The following is a 21,916-nucleotide window of genomic DNA, read 5'->3' as shown; positions in this document are numbered from 1 at the left end:
TTAAAGGTTTAGATTTGAACACACCTATATATAGCTATAAGTTGCCAAAACTGATTTTTATAAAGAAAAGCTTGTTTCAAATACACATGTGACATATTTACTGTTGAACCTTGCTCCGATGCCAGCTATCACGGAACCGTCCAAATTATAAGAGCACAAGTACAAAAACAATCACCGAAGCGATCAATTTATCATACTTGAGCCCATATAACTCCAGTAGTCCAACAAAATTACGAGGGATTTCGAACCAACCAACATACAAGCCAAGATCGTAGTGATTCAACATAACAAGTCACACATTACATACATTTCGCAAGTAGTTCAAATACATCATAGTTCGATAAGGTTATTACAACTCAAGTTTACAAATAGCATAAGCAAAGTAATTTGAAACCAATATCACTTTTATTTCAAATACATGCCAGTACCATGGTCCATTCCAACAAATGCATCATAGATGGGTAAGTAGGAAGCATCATACCCATGATCTTACTCCTTCCCTATAGCAGGAGTCATCCAAATCTTGCAGTAGCTATGATACATCACAACCTGCAACAAGTGGGAATAAACCCTGAGTACGAGAATGTACTCAACTAGACTTACCCGTCATAAACTAGAAATAAATGACACCAAGGAGTATGCAAGGCTGATATATAAGTGGAGCTTGTTGGACAACATTTTGCATAAAAAGTTTAAGTATAAATAGTTAAACCTTTCTTATTTAGCATCCATTTAATTCTCATTAACCTATCAACTAGATTAGCACCTGTACTATAGCAATCACTTGATTAATATCAATCAATAATAACCATATCAGGTTTATCGAGGCTATGATCATCATCATCATCATAGAACCATTAAGTTATTAGTGAATGCTACGTTTGCCGCTGCTCTGTCAAGTTCTCACTATCCGGGAGAGACGGCGATTCAAATCGATTCCTATCTAGCTGGAGGGTTCTTCCCAACACTCACCCATGCTTCCCCCGTCGGAGAGCAAGTGGGTCACCTTTGGTACGACTCAGGAATCGCGGCTCCGATCAGCGCCGCACTCCTAGGGCTGCCACTCTGCCAAGGAGGTCTGGACTTTTAACTCACCTGCCTTTGGTCTTACGCCAATGCCCCCCCGCACACCGCACTTTATACTTGTCGGTCTTCCGGCCCGAGTCATACTACTAGGCTTCGCGGTCGGAACGACTTATTCGGCCAACTAAGTGTCAGGCAGGCGTTCAACATGACAAGAGGACGTACAACGATCGGTTCTTAATCGACACAGACGGGCATAGATCCACACCCAAGACCTCCATGCCTTGTTGCATCACTATCATCATCCCGCCCGGTCTCCTTTCATATTATTAACACATGGTTATTTTCCACGATTGCAAATATAGCCAACCGTGATCCGGAATCCACCTATATCCCGCAGGTGACAGGAAATCACCTGGCTTCAACCGAGCTAAGCATGGCTAAGCATAGACGTGATCCTGACTAATTAGGATTCAGGTTATATATATACTGGACAAGGAAGGTATATATATGCAGCAAGGGTTTCATCCAACTGCTATACTTAATGCAACAATACATATGTAACATATATATACTCATTCACTTTCAAAAAGTAGGAGGCTTATAATACTCTGGGGCTTGCCTGGAATGTGACACCGAGTCAAATTAGTTAGCTTGCTCCGTCTTGGTGACATCTAAGATGACAACACTTGTGTAGTCCTTCCATCATCCCGATAGGTCCACCATCACGTCCTTCACGTGGTTCATCTAGCGTACCTAAATGAGATGCAAGATGCAAGTGCATGAACATATAGAAGTGCAATAGACAAAGCATCACACACAAGAAGAATGACAAGAGCATGGTTACACTAAACATACTTAAGCATATCTCACTGCTCAACTTAATGATTACACAACCAACATGCTAAGACAACAAAGAATGCAACCAAGTATATCAGGCATGGCATACATGTTTCACAAGATCTCAGGTGTAATTACTTGGCCATTATCAAAGACATGAGTCATACATAGCAATATACCAAGCAACAGCAATAAAAGAAATCTGCCATTTTTAGGACTGTTAACAGCAGCTGAGTAAATAAATCATAACTGGAGTTACACAACCCCAAAAGACATGAATTGAGACATTATGGAAAGCTTAAGAAATTATCTGCATTTCATATTTAGTCATCAAAGCATGATTCGCAACTTAAGCTGGTCGAAATTATAAATTTCCAGAATCTGTCCCTGATAAACAGAGAGCAGCCATTTCTGGAATCCAACTTGGAACAGACATAACTCACAAACCACAAGGCCAAATACTACCAAATTTTAACAGCAGGTAGACTGGTGAATTATCTACAACTTTGCTATAAACAAGATTCCCAGAAAACATCATTTACATATTGTAAACAATTAATTTTTAACTTATGTTTCAAACATGCCTTTGAGCAAAACCATTGTTACCAACAGTTTGCACATATCTAAAGAACACCAGAAAACATAGTGGTCACTACCAAATAAATTTATTTAATGCATTTCTTAAATTATTTGGATAATAAGGTGAATTAAAGAACATATACCAAAAGTACACAGTAAATTCCACCAAAATTACAGTAGCCTCTACATACTATAAATAGACTATTATACAAATTTCATTGTATTTTAACAAACATAGCGGTCTCTATGAAAAAGACAAATTGCTATTGCAATTAACCATGTGAGAGCAAGATAAATCTAAAACTCACATTTTCTTCAAACTCATGACCATAATATATATCAACATGATACAACAGTATCACAGAATTGTACTGGAACAACATTTTCCATTTTTAGATTTTATTTATAATTATAAAACATTTATCAAGCCCCATAAAGACATCTCTGTCCAAAACATGGATGGAACCTATCATGCCACATTAAACAGCCATAACTTGAGTTTCATAAGCCCATAAATTATGGTTATGTACTTTCTAGAAAGCTTACTAAATTGTGAACAACTTTGTTATAAACATCTAGAGCTAAATCTACCACTAACAACGTCTTACATTACAAACAACTAGAGCATTAGGCGCCCTTCGGGCGCCCTGCAATGATGTGAGGGAAAGTCAATTCATATGACAAAGATACGAAGCACAATTGTAACCACTGATACTAAGTAGAGTTATAACAACTATTACTATAGCATTAGATTGAAGATATCATATCACCAGATACTTAGCACAAATCATGAAGTATTAACATATAACAAGTGTATAGTCATCACAGCCAATATGGTTATGTTTGGACAGATTAATTAAATGATCCTTCATCACGTGTATCATGTATTGCTACCATAGCTATTATGGTTCTATCAGGTCATACATTACATACCCATCTATTACAGTTCATGGTCATAATCCAACACTAAAGCCAGTAGTTTATAATGCCCCTCTAGATATATCGTGATCTCAGAGTAGATATATAATGCTATATACAAATTAAAAGATTGGTGAACTGCAGTTGCAAATGAGGTCTCAGATGCATGTCGATCACCACTCCGCTGCAACTGGTGAGGCCAAAGCACCATGACCTTCTTTGCTGATTAGTAATCTTTGACTGCACTGTAAACATGAGAGGCCAAGAGTACTGTTGTTTAGAGGACCAAGAAATTCAGATACATATGTTAGGTCACCAAGTTTCAAATTTTTGTCTCACTGCAGGATAACATTCAAACAGTTGTGTTTAGAATCATTTTTAGGTGGTATGACATCTATATGAAGATAAAAAAAAGTATGGATATTTAGTTTGAAGTTCTACCTCTTCACCTAGAAGTACCCCTGATGCATGTAGGTATCTATCTTTTTATGGCATTCTACCTCTGAAGAAACCTATCTTTTCTTTCCTAGAATCTAGAGCTTTGCCTCATAAATGTTGTGTCCTCCCTAATATCCGCTCGAAATGATCAACTTTCATACTGAAGACATGGTCTTTTAAATCAGAATAATCGCATGTAGATGTAGTTGTCCAAACATGAATTGCAAGGCATATGCTACCTCTCTCCATTTTTGTTCCGATGTGAAAGTCACAAAAAGGTCAGAAGGGCCAAGACTGCATATATCCATTTGTGGTGGTCTTCACTAATTTTCTTTCTAATCAAGAAGAAAAAACCTAGCAGGAAAATATAGTCAGCTGAGACATAGAAAAGCAAAAGAAAAGTTCAACTCAAACTAAATGTCCATAACTACAGCCTCTATCCATATGTTTAGCATAGTCCCTAAAATATTGGATCTCCCAGCTCGAATGTAAAGTTAGTTGATACCTAACAAACAAATATAAGTACGAAGGGGAAAGCTCTGATAGGTAATGCTTGGACAAAGCGGGAAATATTAGATAAATGTATCCATCAGTATATCCATTCTACCAACTAACATGACGAAAACAAAAGACTAGAAAATTATTATATAAATACATTTACTATTTGCAGCATGATAATGGCACATGGAACTGGCTTGCGACGTTCATAGGTCCTAAAAATGAGTGAAACATTAGGAGGAAGGGGTGAAAGGTCCTAATATGGCTAGAGAGGGGTGAATAGCCTATTTAAAAATTCTGCAAACTCACTAGAGCAAGAGGTTAGTAAATAACAAAGCGAAGCTTTTTGCTCTAGCTCTAAAGGGGTGTTTGCAAGCCACCTATCCAACAATTCTAGTTGTTAAGATCACTAGGCACACAAGAGCTATGTCACTACTTACACTAGAGAGCTACCTAAAGTTTCTATATAAGTAAGTAAGCTACTCTAGTTTGCGGGAATGTAAGAGAGAAGGTTTGATCTTTATACCACCGCGTAGAGGGGATGAACCAATCAATAATATGAAGTCCAATCACCGGGAGAAATTCAATGAACAAACACAATGGAGAAAAGCAATTTTTCTCCCGAGGTTCACGTGCTTGCCGGCACGCTACGTCCCCGTTGTGTCGACCAACACTTGGTGGTTCGGTGGCTAAGAGGTGTAGCACGAACCTCGTCCTCACTAGGACACCACAAGAACCTACCCACAAGTGAGGTAGCTCAATGACACGAGCAATCCACTAATATTGCCTTTGGCTCTCCGCCGAGGTAGACACAAACCTCTCACAATCACCGGAAGATGGCCACGAACAATCACCAACTCGTGCCAAAGCTCCTCCGCAGCTCCAAGCCGTCTAGGTGGCGGCAACCACCAAAAGTAACAAGCAAACCCGCTGCTCAACGATCACTAGTGCCACTAGATGCTCAAACTCTAAGCAAATGCAACTAGGATCTCTCCCAATCTCACTTTGGATGAACAAATCTTGAACAAGGTGAGTGGGATGTGTGGGAGTATGCTCACAAGGTGTATCAACAAGTTAGAGAGTCAAGAGAGTGAGCATGAACCGGCCAAGGCATATAAATAGAAGTCCCAAGCTTCAACTAGCCATTGGCAGGAAAACCACTGTCTGCGTTCACACCGGACGCGTCTAGTTCACACCGGACGCGTCCGGTATGAGCCAGACCAGCGTCCGGTGCTCCTGACCGTTAGAAAAGTAGTCGTTGCCTCTGACACTGTCAAGGCACCGGATGCTCACTTTTGAAATACCGGACGCGTCCGGTGTCACACCGGACGCGTCCGGTATGCACCGGACCCAAACTCAGAGAGCGTCGCAAACTTGAGTCAACACCAGTCGCCACACCGGACGCACATACCGGACGGTCCGGTGTGCACCGGACTCACACCCAGAGAGCTCTGCAAGAGGAGTTTGCACCGGACGCCAACTCGGACGCGTCCTAGTTCACACCGGACGCGTCCGGTGTGCACCGGACCCAAACTCAGAGAGTTTCACCGAGAAACGAACTCACCAGACGAGGAACACCGGACTCTACGCGAAAACTGTTTCCACGTCCGGTGCCTCAACTCGGACGCGTCCGACCTCATACCGGACGCGTCCGGCCTGAAAGCACTGCGCGAAAAGTTTCTCAACTTCTACCCTTGCTTCCATGTGCCAACACCAAAGTGTCTCCACACTTGTGCACGAGTGTTAGCATATTTCAAAACATTTTTCAAGGGTTACTTAGTTAGCTCACTAGGTCCTAATGCACATGCAAGGAATCCAATCACCTAGTGGCACTTAGACAACCGTTTTCACAACGAGATTACCCCTCTTAATAGTACGGCTTTCTATCCTAAATGTGATCACACCCTCTATGGTGTCTTGATCACCAAAACCAAAACCCTAGGCAATACCTTTGTCTTGATCTCCATAGGGTTTTGTTTTTCTCTTTCTTCTTTTCCAAGTTGAGCACTTGATCATCTTGAGGTCATCACCATCATCACCATGATCATCTCTTGCTCCATCACTTGGCATGTACCAACCTTATTAAGTCTACACACACTTAGCATAGAGGTTAGTACTAGGGTTTCATCAATTATCCAAAACCAAACTAGGGCTTTCAATCTCCCCCTTTTTGGTAATTGATGACAACCCTTTTTACAAAGATTTTCAATAAAATTTTCTTGGATTCATGTTGCTTGTCCAAGCATTTTACCATGTGCAAAGGTTATGGACAAGTTTCATAAACCCAAATTGGTAGCAATTGCTCCCCCTACATATGTGCTAAGAGTTTGGATTTGAAAGCTTGCACATATGCTTGAATAGGAAATATAGGAGTCAATTTCTACCAAATGATGCTAAGGTGTAAAGAATGGACCTTTGAAGCGTGATACCAATTGGAGTTGCCAATATACACCATCCTTAGCACCATTAGTAACTAGACATTCACAAAACTAGAACACCCCGTGAGATCAACATTATAAACAAGGTTCTAGTACCACTTGTGAAATAACTAAAAGTCTAGTTATACTACCTATGCATGCTAATTCTTTATTTCATCAATCAAACCTATAACTAGCATACACCACACAAGCAAGGCATCGGAGAGAAAGTTTCTAAAACTAATGCAAATGCAAGCAACCATATGTGATGCACATTCAAATGCAACAAACAAGTTAATGAGCTTGCTCCCCCTACTTGTGTGCTTCAAAATTTTAATTGATCCCCTTCTTTTATCATGTTACTTACCTATCTTAAATCTTTGGAAATTTTCTCCCCCTTTGTCATCAAAGACCACAAAAGGTGAGTTCAAATTTTAGATAGGTTAGTGTGAAACCATGTGTAGTGAGATCATTTTCCCAAATTGGTCCAATCTAGATTACTTGCCTAAGATAATTAACTCGGTTTGATCCAAGGACAAGCTTCTCCACACCTCCAAATAAGGGTTATCTTGTACCATGTTGAGTTAAACACTTATAGCTCATATTCTAGATCAAACACTAGGATTTGCAAGCCCACAAACATGTCATATGCTACCACTAGATCAAGTAATGCATAGAAGCAATAGTGGTACCATACAAGCATCAAATTCATTTGAATTTCATGAATGAGCCTAAGACATGTAGGGAATGACTAGATGCTCTACACAAGTCCTTAGCATAGGATGGATGACATGTCAAACAATTTTACCTTGCTTTGCTTGAAGGAGAGGCATGTCATAAAGTGGGGGTGCATCAACACATATTTGAGAAGTCAAGTATGTTCAATTCATTCCTTAGCTTGCAAAACCTCTTCTCATCAAGTGGCTTGGTGAATATATCGGCAAGTTGATCATCGGTGCCTATACTCTCAATGCAAATGTCCTCTTTTTGTTGGTGATCTCTTATGAAATGATGGCGGACATCTATATGCTTTGTTCTTGAGTGTTGAACCGGATTGTTGGTGAGCTTCACGGCACTTTCATTGTCACATAGCAATGGCACTTGCTTGAAGTTGATTCCAAAATCTTTCAATGTTGCCTTCATCCATAGAATTTGTGCACAACAACTACCGGCCGCAATGTACTCCGCTTCGGCGGTTGATAGTGCAACACTATTTTGCTTCTTGGATGACCATGAGACAAGTGATCTTCCCAATAGTTGACATGTGCCCGATGTGCTCCTTCTTTCAACTTTGCATCCCGCATAGTCCGAATCGGAATATCCAACAAGTTCAAACTTTGCACCTTTGGGATACCACAAACCAACATTTTGTGTATGCTTCAAGTCCCTCAATATTCTCTTTGTTTCCTTCAAATGGCTTTCTCTTGGTGAGGCTTGGAATCTTGCACACATGCATACACTAAACATGACATCCGGTCTTGATGCGGTCACATAGAGTAGGCTTCCAATCATGGACCGATACAACTTTTGATCCACCATATTTCCACTTGTATCACTATCTAGGCTTCCATTTGTTCCCATTGGTGTGCTAATTGATTTTGCATGATCCATACCAAACTTCTTGAGCATGTCTTTTATGTACTTGCCTTGACTCACAAATGTGCCATTCTTCAATTGCTTGATTTGAAGACCAAGGAAGTAGCTAAGCTCTCCAATCATTGACATCTCAAACTCATTAGCCATCATGTTGCCAAACTCCTCACAAAATTCTTGATTGGTTGATCCAAATATGATATCATCAACATAGATTTGCAACACAAACAAGTCCTTGCCAATCTTCTTGGTGAAGAGAGTGGTGTCAACCTTGCCCATCTTGAAACCTTTAGAGAGTAAGAAATCTCTCAATCTCTCATACCATGCTCTAGGTGCTTGCTTCAAACCATACAATGCCTTTCTTAGCTTGTAAACATGGTTGGGTTTCTTGTCATCTTCAAAACCGGGAGGTTGCTCAACATATACTTCTTCATTGATATAACCATTGAGAAATGCACTTTTCACATCCATTTGATATAACTTGATATTATGTGCACAAGCATAGGCCAACAAGATCCTAATTGCTTCCAATCTTGCAACCGGGGCATATGTTTCACCAAAGTCAAGACCTTCGACTTGAGTATAGCCTTGTGCTACCAATCTTGCTTTGTTTCTTACAACTATCCCATCTTGATCTTGCTTGTTGCGAAAGACCCATCTAGTACCAATGACATTATGATCACTAGGCCTCTCAACTAATTCCCATACTTGATTTCTCTTAAAATTGTTAAGCTCTTCATGCATAGCATTAACCCAATCAACATCTATCAAAGCTTCTTCTATTTTCTTTGGTTCAATGGATGATATAAATGAGAAATGTTCACAAAATGATGCCAATCTTGATCTAGTTTGCACACCTCTTGAAATATCACCGATAATATGATCCATATTTGTTGGTTGGAGTATTTGCACTTGATTTCTTGCACTTGGTTGATCATGAGATGATGTACTAGCTTGTTGATCTTGCACTTGTGTACCACTTGTACTAGCTTGATTTTGATCATGAGAACCACTAGCTTGCATATTAGAGGTAGGAAGCACTTGATCTTTGTCATCTTCAACATCAATCACCTCTCTTGGCCTTAAATCACCAATGTCCATATTCTTCATTGCATCGGCCAATTGAGTGCCTCTCACATCATCTAGATTCTCATCTTCCTCTTGAGAGCCATTTGTTTCATCAAACTCAACATCATGCACCTCCTCAAGAGTACCACTAGCCAAATTCCAAACTCTATAAGCTTTGCTAGTAGAGTAACCAAGCAAGAATCCTTCATCACATTTCTTTTCAAATTTACACAATCTAGTGCCTTTCTTCAATATGTAGCATTTGCAACCAAAATCCCGAAAGTATGCAATATTGGGATTTCTTCCATTCAAGAGCTCATATGGTGTCTTCTCCATCATTGGGTGACAATAGAGTCGGTTGCTATAGTAGCAAGCCGTGTTGATTGCTTCGGCCCAAAAAGAATGACTCACATTGTACTCACTCAACATTGATCTTGCCATGTCAATCAAGGTTCTATTCTTCCTTTCAACAAGACCATTTGATTGTGGAGTGTACTTGGCCGAGAATTGATGCCTAATGCCAAATTCATCACAAAGCTCATCAACTCTTGTATTCTTTAATTCGCTTCCATTGTCACTTCTCACTTTCTTGATGGTTGTTTCAAACTCATTGTGTATTCTCTTGACAAATGATTTGAAGGTTGCAAAAGCATCACTCTTGTCACTAAGAAAGAATACCCATGTGTATCTTGTGAAATCATCCACTATCACAAATCCATATTTGTTTCCACCAATGCTTGTGTATGTGGTTGGTCCAAACAAGTCCATGTGCAACAACTCAAATGCCTTGCATGTACTCATGATGCTTTTCTTTGGATGAGTGTTGCCAACTTGCTTTCCGGCTTGACATGCACTACAAAGCTTGTCTTTCTCAAATGTGACATCTTTCAATCCTCTAACAAGATCATGCTTGACTAACTTGTTTAATTGTTTCATTCCAACATGACCAAGCCTTCTATGCCATAACCAACCCATGCTAGATTTAGTGAGCAAGCATGTTGACAATTGAGCTTCACTAGCATTGAAATCAACCAAGTATAGATTCTCATATCTAAAGCCTTTGAATATCAAGTTAGAGCCATCTACACTTATGATCTCTACATCATCAACTCCAAATATGCATTTGAAACCAAGATCACAAAGTTGAGCTACGGATAACAAGTTGAAGTTCAAGCTCTCTACTAGTAGCACATTGGAAATGCTCAAGTCATTGGATATAGCAATTTTACCAAGCCCTTTGACCTTGCCTTTGCCATTGTCACCAAATGTGATACTATCAACACCATGATCATCATTTGGATTGATTGAATTGAACATTCTTGAATCACTGGTCATGTGTTGTGTGCACCCACTATCAAGCACCCAATGCCTTCCTCCGGCTTTATAGTTTACCTACAAAACAAATCAATGTTTCTTAGGTACCCATACTTGCTTGGGTCCTTGGAGGTTAGTGACTAAGCTCTTTGGTATCCAAATGGCCTTCTTCTTTGGACCCACAATTGGTGTACCAACAAACTTAGCATGCACACCCTTCTCACCCTTAGTAAGCACATAACAAGAATCAAAAGGAATGTAAGGTGCATTAGCATTTTTCTTGTTCTTGTTTATTTTGTTACAATTAAGCTCTAGGTGCCCAACTTGCTTGCATTTGTTGCAATACCGAACATTGCTCTTCACAAAGCTATGCTTGTGAGTTGCAAAGGCTTTCTTGCCCTTCTTGGGGGTATAGCCTAATCCCTCTTTGTTGAGAGAAAACCTTTGGCTACCCAAGCACTTTAGCAAGCGGACCTCACCACTATAGGCCTTGCCTAGGGCGTGAGTGAGCTCATCCACCTCTCTCTTGAGAGTCTCATTCTCAACCTTTAGTGAGGTATCACAAGTGACACTTACACTAGAGGTAGAGGTAGAGTTGGTGGTGGTGGATGAAGACCTACAAGAAGAGTTAGTGGCAACAATAATAGATGAGTTGGGTGATTTTTTAATTAAGTCACATGTTGTGCCCACGTCACATGATACAACAACCTTTTCCTTGTTCTCTTCTAACAACAATGAGTGAGCTTTCTCAAGCTTGGTGTGAGCCTTGCCAAGCTTCTCATGGGCTTCCACTAGCCTCTCATGATTAGCATTGAGCTCATCAAAGGATTGTTCAAGAGCTTTTAACTTCTTGGCCAATTCTTTGCACTTCTTGTTTTTAGATTGAATAAGTGAATCGGCTTGTTCTAACATATCCATGAGTTGTTCATTAGTGAATTCATTTTCATCATCACTATCACTATTATGTTCATGTTCACTTTCACTTTCACTCTCATCATATTGTACCTTGTGGCCCTTGGCCATGAAGCACGAAGGAGTGTCGAAGAGTGATGGCTTGTTGTTGATAGCAATGCTTGCAAGTGCCTTCTTCTTGGATGACTTGTCATCATCACTAGAATCATCATCTGAAGAAGCATCACTATCCCATGTCACAACATAGGATCCACCCTTCTTCTTCTTCTTGAAGACCATCTTCTTCTCTTTCTTTTCTTTCTTCTCCTTCTTGTTCTTCTTGTCATGCTCATCATTGTCACTATTGTAAGGACAATCCGCCACAATATGATCGGGGCTCTTGCACTTATAGCATAGCCTCACATGCTCCTTGTTCTTGAAGTGATCTCTTCTCTTTCTTGTGTGATAGCCCTTCTTCTTCATCATCTTGCCAAACTTGCGGACAAAGAGTGCTAGTGCTTCATCATCACTATCATCATTGGAGCACTCCTCATCACTTGATTCTTCCTTCTTGGCCTTGCCCTTGTTCTTGCTCTTGGATGAAGAGCTAGTTTTGAATGCTACACTCTTCTTCTTCTTGTCATCATCATCCTTCTTCATGACCTCATCATCATCATTGTCATTGTATTGATCTTCGGTCATGACATCTCCAAGTACCTCATTGGGAGATACACCCATCAATCCACCTCTAAAGATGATTGTTCTCAATGTCTTGAACCTCTTGGGCAAGCACATCAAGAACTTGTGAATAAAGTCCTCATCCTTCACCTTCTCACCTAGGCCCTTGAGATCATTGATGATGACTTGGAGCCTATAGAACATCTCTGGTATGGACTCATCATCCTTCATCTTGAAGTTGGATAGCTTGTCCTTGAGCATATACAATTTGGCACTTTTTACCGTTGTAGTGCCCTCATATGTTTCTTCTAGCCTTGTCCACACTTCACTAGCCTTCTCAAGATCTTTGACTTGCTCAAACACCTTTGAATCAATGCCATTGTATATTGTGTTGAGAGCCATAGTATTGCATTGCTTGTTTGCTCTCTCATTGTCGGTGGGGTTAGCCGGATCAAGAATCACAAAGTCATTTTCGGTGACTTCCCACACTCTATCATTGATTGATCCAAGGCACATCTTCATTTTTCTCTTCCAATAGTCAAAAGAGCTTGTGCCATCAAAGAACGGTGGTTTGCCCCCAACATGGTTGAACACTATTTGAGCCATAATTTGAGCACCGAGGTTGTTAAGCCTTCACAAACGGTGACCACGGCTATGATACCACTTGAAAGGTCCTAATATGGCTAGAGTGGGGATGAATATCCTATTTAAAAATTCTACAAACTCACTAGAGCAAGAGGTTAGTAAATAACAAAGCGAAGCTTTTTGCTCTAGATCTAAAGGGGTGTTTGCAAGCCACCTATCCAACAATTCTAGTTGTTAAGATCAATAGGCACACAAGAGCTATGTCACTACTTACACTAGAGAGCTACCTAAAGTTTCTATATAAGTAAGTAAGCTACTCTAGTTTGCGGGAATGTAAGAGAGAAGGTTTGAACTTTATACCACCGCGTAGAGGGGATGAACCAATCAATAATATGAAGTTGAATCACCGGGAGAAATTCAATGAACAAACACAATGGAGACAAGCAATTTTTCTCCCGAGGTTCACATGCTTGCAGGCACGCTACGTCCCTGTTGTGTCGACCAACACTTGGTGGTTCGGTGGCTAAGAGGTGTAGCACGAACCTCGTCCTCACTAGGACACCACAAGAACCTACCCACAAGTGAGGTAGCTCAATGACACGAGCAAACCACTAATATTGCCTTTGGCTCTCCGCCGAGGTAGGCACAAACCTCTCACAATCACCGGAAGATGGCCACGAACAATCACCAACTCGTGCCAAAGCTCCTCCGCAACTCCAAGCCGTCTAGGTGGCGGCAACCACCAAGAGTAACAAGCAAACCCGCTGCTCAACGATCACTAGTGCCACTAGATGCTCAAACTCTAAGCAAATGCAACTAGGATCTCTCCCAATCTCACTTTGGATGAACAAATCTTGAACAAGGTGAGTGGGATGTGTGGGAGTATGCTCACAAGGTGTATCAACAAGTTAGAGAGTCAAGAGAGTGAGCATGAACCGGCCAAGGCATATAAATAGAAGTCCCAAGATTCAACTAGCCGTTGGCAGGAAAACCCACTGTCTGTGTTCACACCGGACGCGTCCGGTATGAGCCAGACTAGCGTCCCGTGCTCCTGACCGTTAGAAAAGTAGCCGACCCAAACTCAGAGAGCGTCGCAAACTTGAGTCAACACCGGTCGCCACACCGGACGCACACACGGGACGGTCCGGTGTGCACCGGACTCACACCCAGAGAGCTCTGCAAGAGGAGTTTGCACCGGACGCCAACTCGGACGCATCCTAGTTCACACCGGACGCGTCCGGTGTGCACCGGATGCAAACTGAGAGAGTTTCACCGAGAAACGAACTCACCGGACGAGGCACACCGAACTCTACGCGAAAACTGTTTCCACGTCCGGTGCCTCAACTCGGACGCGTCCGACCTCATACCGGACGCGTCCGGCCTGAAAGCACTGCACGAAAAGTTTCTCAACTTCTACCCTTGCTTCCATGTGCCAACACCAAAGTGTCTCCACAATTGTGCACGAGTGTTAGCATATTTCAAAACATTTTTCAAGGGTTACTTAGTTAGCTCACTAGGTCCTAATGCACATGCAAGGAATCCAATCACCTAGTGGCACTTAGACAACCGTTTTCACAACGAGATTACCCCTCTTAATAGTACGGCTTTCTATCCTAAATGTGATCACACCCTCTATGGTGTCTTGATCACCAAAACCAAAACCCTAGGCAATACCTTTGCCTTGATCTCCATAGGGTTTTGTTTTTCTCTTTCTTCTTTTCCAAGTTGAGCACTTGATCATCTTGAGGTCATCACCATCATCACCATGATCATCTCTTGCTCCATCACTTGGCATGTACCAACCTTATTAAGTCTACACACACTTAGCATAGAGGTTAGTACTACGGTTTCATCAATTATCCAAAACCAAACTAGGGCTTTCAAGGGGGATGGCGAGATTTCAGAAATAGCTAAGAGTTGAACTAAAATCATCATGGAAATTAGCGTTTGGTCAATATTAACAGATTCTAAATACAAATTTAATAATCACGACGGCACACATGAACTGTAATCAGTGAAAAAGAAAGTAACATATGCCCATAAGCGATGAGACTCAAATTTCTACTCCAGTTTGCTCTTTAAATCTACCTACTTCAATTATCAATTAAGTCTAGTGGATTCTCAGACCCACCTATTTAATAACCAAGATATATGTAGCTAAATCGAACTTCTAGATCTAATTGATGCAATTATCTGTAAAATTGGTTTCCATACTATCTGTGACAAACAACCATAACAATGATGAAGATTAGCAGACAATTTTTACAATTTTGAACTGTAAAGAATATTTTCCCTCTAATAATTATCTCACTGAAACATAACTGAAAGAGAGTTCTCGCAACTGATTATTTCTCAGGATTTCATAATACAAGACACATTTCTTTTTGCAGCTCTCATTGGTTGAGGTGTAAAAGCACATAGCCTGAAGCAGGATCTATCAAAAATCTCCAAAAGACCTCCATACTCTGCTCAACTGAAATGCAATGAGTATTAGTATTGAATGTGTATCTACACATGGTAAGCCTCCATACTCTCTCCATACAAATAACTCTAAATGCAAATTTCCTAAGAAGCCTTCTATCAAACAAATGGTAGGCACCAGACTTGGCAAAGAAATTTGTCCATATTGGCAGAGAAATAATTTGACTAATAGGTGGGTCATAGGAGGATTATTCAACAGATAAAATTAAGGAAGGCCATGAACTTACAGATCAGGGGAAAACAGTCATGCTGCTGGCAGAATACAACATGAGAGTTCAGGTTGATGTCGTCAATGGTGTCTCTGTCAGTGTGCTCAAGTGCACCGTTGCATATCACCACACAGCACATCAGCACACAAATTCTGTAGAAATAAACAGTATGCAGTGTAAACATTCACGAATCCACAAATAGATTTAGAGCAGGGGAATTCAGAGTAAGGAAGGGTGGATAGACTTAGGCCTGGGCAGTGTTTTTTTGAATGACAGGGAAGGTACAGGGGACCTTCAGTATATATTAAGACAATCACCATCAGGCCCTGTCGCTGCTTCAACGTCGATGGATCTGAAATCACCATCAGGCCATGCCACAGCTTCATCGACGATGGATTTAAAGGACGCAGGTGACAAACAAGGTGACCTCCGCCCTGTCTTGAACAAGCTCAACATGTACCCTTCATGACTTTTGTTGTAGAGTTCATCTAGAGTCATTTGGGCAAGGTTGCAAGGATTTTTTGATGACCTATGGTTCTATTCACTTAATGAGGTCATTCCAACAAGCATGTAACTTATCCTTTCATTTGACCTTTTGAATCCAAACTTCATGAAACTTTTTGAGTGATCAACCTAGGTAGAGATGGAGATGATACACATGAAAGAAGCACCATCAACAGCCACAAGCTTTATTATGCAGGATCATCAAGCATTCACTTGTCACAAGATCAAAGTATGTTTCATACTATCATATATGAACAAATGATGCTTATGCTCATGAAATGTAAGTGCCAAAACGCAAGCCAAACACCTGGGGTGTTACATTTTCATTACAAGTTCTTAGGAGTTCGTCGACTTAAGCTCGGTGTATTCTCAAGTTTCGCGTGAATACCTCTTGGCCGTGGCATCCGGGCGCATCGCTGTTGTCGGGACCAAAGTATTCGAATTATCACCTTTGCCGATAGTAAGGTCAAATCGGCTGGCACGCCTTAACGTTTATATCGGGTATTAGCCCTTTGTGTTTGCAGATCTACTTTTGCATCAACAAAAATTGATACTTAAGAACCGTCAACAAATACCACCATACTTAGGCTTTTACTCGTCCTCAAGAAAAGGATGGTTAAGAACAATATCTGGGGTAAAACATTTTAAAACATTCTCTTCATAACTGCAGGGTGTTAAAATCCACTGTGTACTATAGTCAGGGAAGTATATGGTTAAGAGTAAAGATCCTTTCTTTTTAATCCTGTCACTTGGAGTTTTTGTATATTTTTGAAAGAAAGTTAGCATACCTTTTATCCTCATAGGTTCTCTCACATTACTCATTATCTTTTATATATCTCACTGAGGCTGTTTTAATTTGAAAAAATTCTCAAGCATACTTACTTTGCATTTATTGCCTGATCAAAACGGGATCCGAGGAGGGGAATGCCATACTCTTAGATCAAAGACTTTGGAAGTTAAAAACTTTGTCAACTCTTGCTGGCATATTGCTTATTAGAGGGACCATGGGCTATCATTTTCTTTTTCTTCTTCTTTTTTAAGTGGATACCGAGGTACCCCTAATTCTACTACCGGACACTGGTCCATTTTTCTGCGAGGTTATCGAGTACTTGCTCCTTTTTATTTCCTCGAAATATCTTTATTTTTGCATAGCCCATGCGTCAAATGCAATAATACTTCGGAAGTGTGAATCTTTCTGAATAAATGTCTTGATCTTAGGAGCATGATAAATCTCTCAACAAGGCTCTAACTCATTTTGAACAAACTCAATACAGAGTAGATAGCCTTTATAATCATAATTAATATTTTCAGTTTTATCAGGCATATAAAACACTGAGGATAGTAGCTAGAATTTTGAAGATTTTTTGAAATAAATTCTCCAAGCAACAATGATATCAAGAATAAGAAACTCATACTTTACCATCTCACATTCCACACTGACTTAAGTAACACAGGATTTTTAAAATGATTTTTAATAATTGCAAGTTTAAGGAAATATCATAGAGTGAGATTAATCATGATTAGAAACATTTTAATCTTGTCGGAATTAGTATTCTGCATAATCCAAGATATATATGTGTATGTGTAAAGTGTGCAGAGTGTGTACCTGAATCATGGAGTGGTGTAGTCGAACTGTGTTTGGCATGTCGAGGGATCTCCCCCATACTTGTTTTCTGCTTTCTTGCACAAGAATAAAGTAGAGACACACAAGACATAATAATAATAATAATACTCTTTATTAATCTTGAGGCATTTATTACAAAAGACTAGTAGCAAACTGACGACAATAGTAACAAACTGATGATAATAGTAAACCTAAACCGAATTTAAAGATAAATGACTAAGATGCATTGCCTAAAGGTCTAATCTAGATAACTTAGCGGCGCTCTAACTCCTTAATCTTCTTATTGGCACTGGCAAGATCCTACCTAAGGCCTAGTATAACAGTGTTGTGGTTAGAGAGCTGCCTAGTGAGGGAATTAACTGAGGACTGGAGGTCTATCATGACTCTGTCTAGCCTGCGAACGTCCTCATCGATATCTACTATAGTCTTGCGACGCTTGGGAGGTGTTTCAAAAGCATTGAGAGCGTGCTTCGGGGCTGCCTTTGGAGGGATGAAACGCACTTTGGCTGCTCTAATCCCTTCGAAGTAAGGCCTTTCCTCCTCCGTACTGTAGCGAATGCTACTGATCTCGCTGCTCCGGTTGGTCTTGACTCCAACGACCCTCTCATTGGGTCTAGGCGGAAGGATCCTCGTGCCGGTTGGCACTTTGATGGTGGTCTTCGTCTTGGATGATGATCCCTTGAGGAGTAGGGGTTGTGGCGGTGCGGTGAGAACTGGTTGAGCATGATAGGATTGGGCAGAGCTGCGTTGGCGTAATGGCATGGCTTCTAGCTGTCGCTCTGTGTTGGCCGGGACGAGAGAACGGGCGTCGGGGTCTTCCACAGGCTCCATGTTTAGGTTGAAGGGGATGACTTCCCATTCATCATGGAACTTCTCGGCCATTGGAGCAGCGAGGGACTAATCAAGCTCTAACTGAAGAAGAAGAGAAGGCTTGGTGGATTGGTGTTTGATAACTGATATCAGGGGTCTGTTTATATAGGGGTCAAAAAGTGCCTTTAGGGGTTGTTCTGGTTGCTCCCGTCGATGTGCGTGAGAAACTTTCCATCTGAGGGATTATTCGAATTACCATAAGTGTATTTTCCATAATAGAGAAAATCGGGACCGAACGGGAACAGGGGTTGGGCGCTCGCCCACTTGATCAGGGCGCCCGCCCTCTCTCTGGCTCCGCTGCGGGCCCGCTTCCTCGAGCGTGTTTCTAGATGCAGACTTAATTAGGAAAATATATATATGATCCAAATACGTCAGACTAAAAAGGTCAGGCTCTAATTCTCCATGGGAAGGAAAAAATGGACTACGTCTATTTCTTCTAATTTTTATTAGGCTCTAAAAATAATTTAAGATGTTGACCATTTACCTTGAATAACGTACCTTCGTCATTTTGAAGTGTGATAGCTCCGTGGGATGATGAATTAATTACCTTGAATGATCCTTCCCATTTACTTTGGAGTTTTCCATGCCCAAAAAGCTTCACCCTGGAATTAAAAAGTAATACCTTATCTCCGGGTGTGAACTCCTTCTTGATTCTCTTGTCATGCCACCTTTTGACTCTTTCTTTGTAGATCTTCGAATTGTGATATGCTTTCTCTCGCCATTCTTCCAATTCTGATAGTTGCATTCTTCTATGATCTCTAGCAGCATCTAGGTCCATATTCCATCTCTTTATGACCTAGTGTGCTTTGAATTCTAGTTCAACAGGTAGGTGGCAAGTCTTCCCGTACAACAATTGGTATGGAGACATTCCAATTGGGGTCTTGTATGCTGTCCGATATGCCCAGAGTGCATCGGGTAACTTGTCTCTCCATGCCGTTCCCATTTCATTGACTGTCTTCTGAAGGATATTCTTGATTTGCTTATTGGAAGTCTCTGCTTGGCCACTTGTCTGAGGATGATAGGGGGTAGCGACGTTGTGACGGATTCCATATTTTGATAGATATTGCTTGAAGCGTTTGTCGATGAAGTGTGCTCCTGCATCACTTATCACTACTCTGGGAACTCCAAATCTTGAAAATATAATTTCTTCAAACATCCTCTTTGAACTGATGTTGTCGGTATGCTTGCAAGGTAATGCCTCTACCCACTTGGAGACGTAGTCAACTGCCACCAAGATGTACTCACACTTCTTTGATGGAGGAAATGGACCCATATAGTCTATTCCCCAGACATCAAAGAGCTCAATCTGAAGGTTGTTGGTGAGTGGCATGGCATCTCTTGTGTTTATGTTGCCGTGCCTTTGACATGGCCCACATCTTCTGATATATTGCTTCGTGTCTTCATACATTGTAGGCCAGTAGAATCCACACTGCTAGATCTTTGAATGTGTACAGAATGCTCCATAATGACCTCCATATGGTGATGAATGACATGTGTCGATGATCTTCCATCCTTCCTCAGTGGTCACACATCTCCTGAGTAAGCCATCAGAGCATACCCGGAAGAGGTATGGCTCATCCCATATATGTGAACGACTTTCTTGAATAAGCTTCTTCTTGTTTGCTTCTGGTGGTACATACCCTGAAACCATAAAATTAACAATATCTGCATACCAGGGGTCAGACCTGTTAATCCCGTAGAGCTTGTCGTCCCGGAGTGAATCATTGATGGGGGTTTCCTGTGGACTCTTAAAATACATTCTAGACAAGTGATCAGCAACATAATTTTCTTTTTATCTTTTATTTCTAAGTCAAATTCTTGGAGTAATAAGATCCATCTAATCAGGCGAGGTTTAGCATATTTTTTAGTGAGCAAATATTTTAGTGCAGCATGATCAGTGTAAACAATTATTTTAGCTCCAACTAAATAAGATCTAAATTCATCAATGGCAAAGACAACAACCAGAAGCTCTTTTTCAGTGGTTGCATAATTAAGTTGAGCTCCTGTCAAAGTTTTACTGGCATAAGCAATTGCATGATGCTTTTTATTTTTAGTTTATCCCAAAACTGCCCCCACAGCATAATCACTAGCATCACACATAATTTCAAAAGGCAACGACCAATTAGGGGGTTGAATGATTGGTGCAGAGATGAGTGCTTTCTTTAATAAATTGAAAGATGTTAGACATGCATCATCAAATTCGAAAGGAGCATCCTTGGCTAGCAAAAGAGTAAGTGGTCTAGCAACGAATGAAAAATCTTTTATAAATCTGCGATAAAAACCATCATGGCCAAGAAAGCTTCGAATTCCTTTTATATTCACAGGTGGAGGTAGTTGTTCAGTTACTTCAAATTTAGCTTTGTCTACCTCAATACCTCTTTCAGACACTAGGTGTCCCAGCACTATTCCTTTCCTAACCATAAAATGACATTTTCCCAATTAAGGACTAAGTGCCTTTCTTCACATCTTTGTAAAACCTTGTCTAAGTTTTCAAGACAACTATCAAAAGTTTTTCCATAAATAGAGAAATCATCCATGAAAACTTCCATAATCTCTTCAATCATATTAGAAAATATAGACATCATGCATCTTTGAAAAGAAGCTGGTGCATTACTTAACCCAAAAGACATTCTACGGTAAGCATAAGTTCCATATGGGCACGTAAAAGTGGTTTTGCTTTGATCAGGATCTGATGATACCCTGAATATCCATCTAAGAAATAGAAGAACGAATGGTTCGCTAATCGCTCTAGCATCTCATCTATGAAAGGTAAAGGAAAATGATCTTTTCTCGTGGCTTTGTTCAGTTTTCTATAGTCTATGCACATCCGTCATCCTGTGACGGTGCGTTGCGGAATGAGCTCATTCTTTTCATTCATAATAACAGTCATGCCTCCCTTTTTAGGCACAACTTGAACTGGGCTCACCCACTCACTATGCGGCACAGGATATATAATCCCTGCATGCAGCAACTTTATAACTTCCTTTTTAACTACCTCTCTCATAGTGTTGTTAAGTCTACGTTGGGGTTCTCGAGAAGGTGAAACAGAAGGATGTGTTGGAATACGATGGGTATAAATCATAGGACTGATTCCTGTAAGATCTTGGAGTGAGTAGCCGAAAACTGAGTGATGTTTCTTAAGAATGGTCATCAATCGTAGAGTTTGCTCCTGAGTGAGTTTATCACTAATGATTACAGGAAACTCTGGATTATTGTTTAGGAAAGCATAGATAAGACCGGGTGGTAAAGTTTTAAGCTCTATGGGCGGTCTAGGTGTCTCTGCAAACTCATCTAAGGGTTCAGGTTCAGAAGGTTCGGCTTTTTCTTCTGTGAAGAAAGGAGCTTCTTCTTCTAAGTCTGATTCATCTAAAAGCTCTAGAGATGCA

At 40.7% G+C, this 21,916-nt stretch overlaps 1 pseudogene; it reads right to left on the bottom strand.

The window, feature by feature from the left end:
• The window catches only part of LOC110434770, a 32,552-nt pseudogene continuing 31,014 nt past the window's right edge, over positions 20,379 to 21,916 (bottom strand).

Source organism: Sorghum bicolor, chromosome 4, assembly GCF_000003195.3.
Source record: "Sorghum bicolor cultivar BTx623 chromosome 4, Sorghum_bicolor_NCBIv3, whole genome shotgun sequence".
Classification (NCBI taxonomy): domain Eukaryota; kingdom Viridiplantae; phylum Streptophyta; class Magnoliopsida; order Poales; family Poaceae; genus Sorghum; species Sorghum bicolor.
Note: the sequence above shows the minus strand (reverse complement) of the source record. Positions and strands in the feature narration are given on the sequence as shown.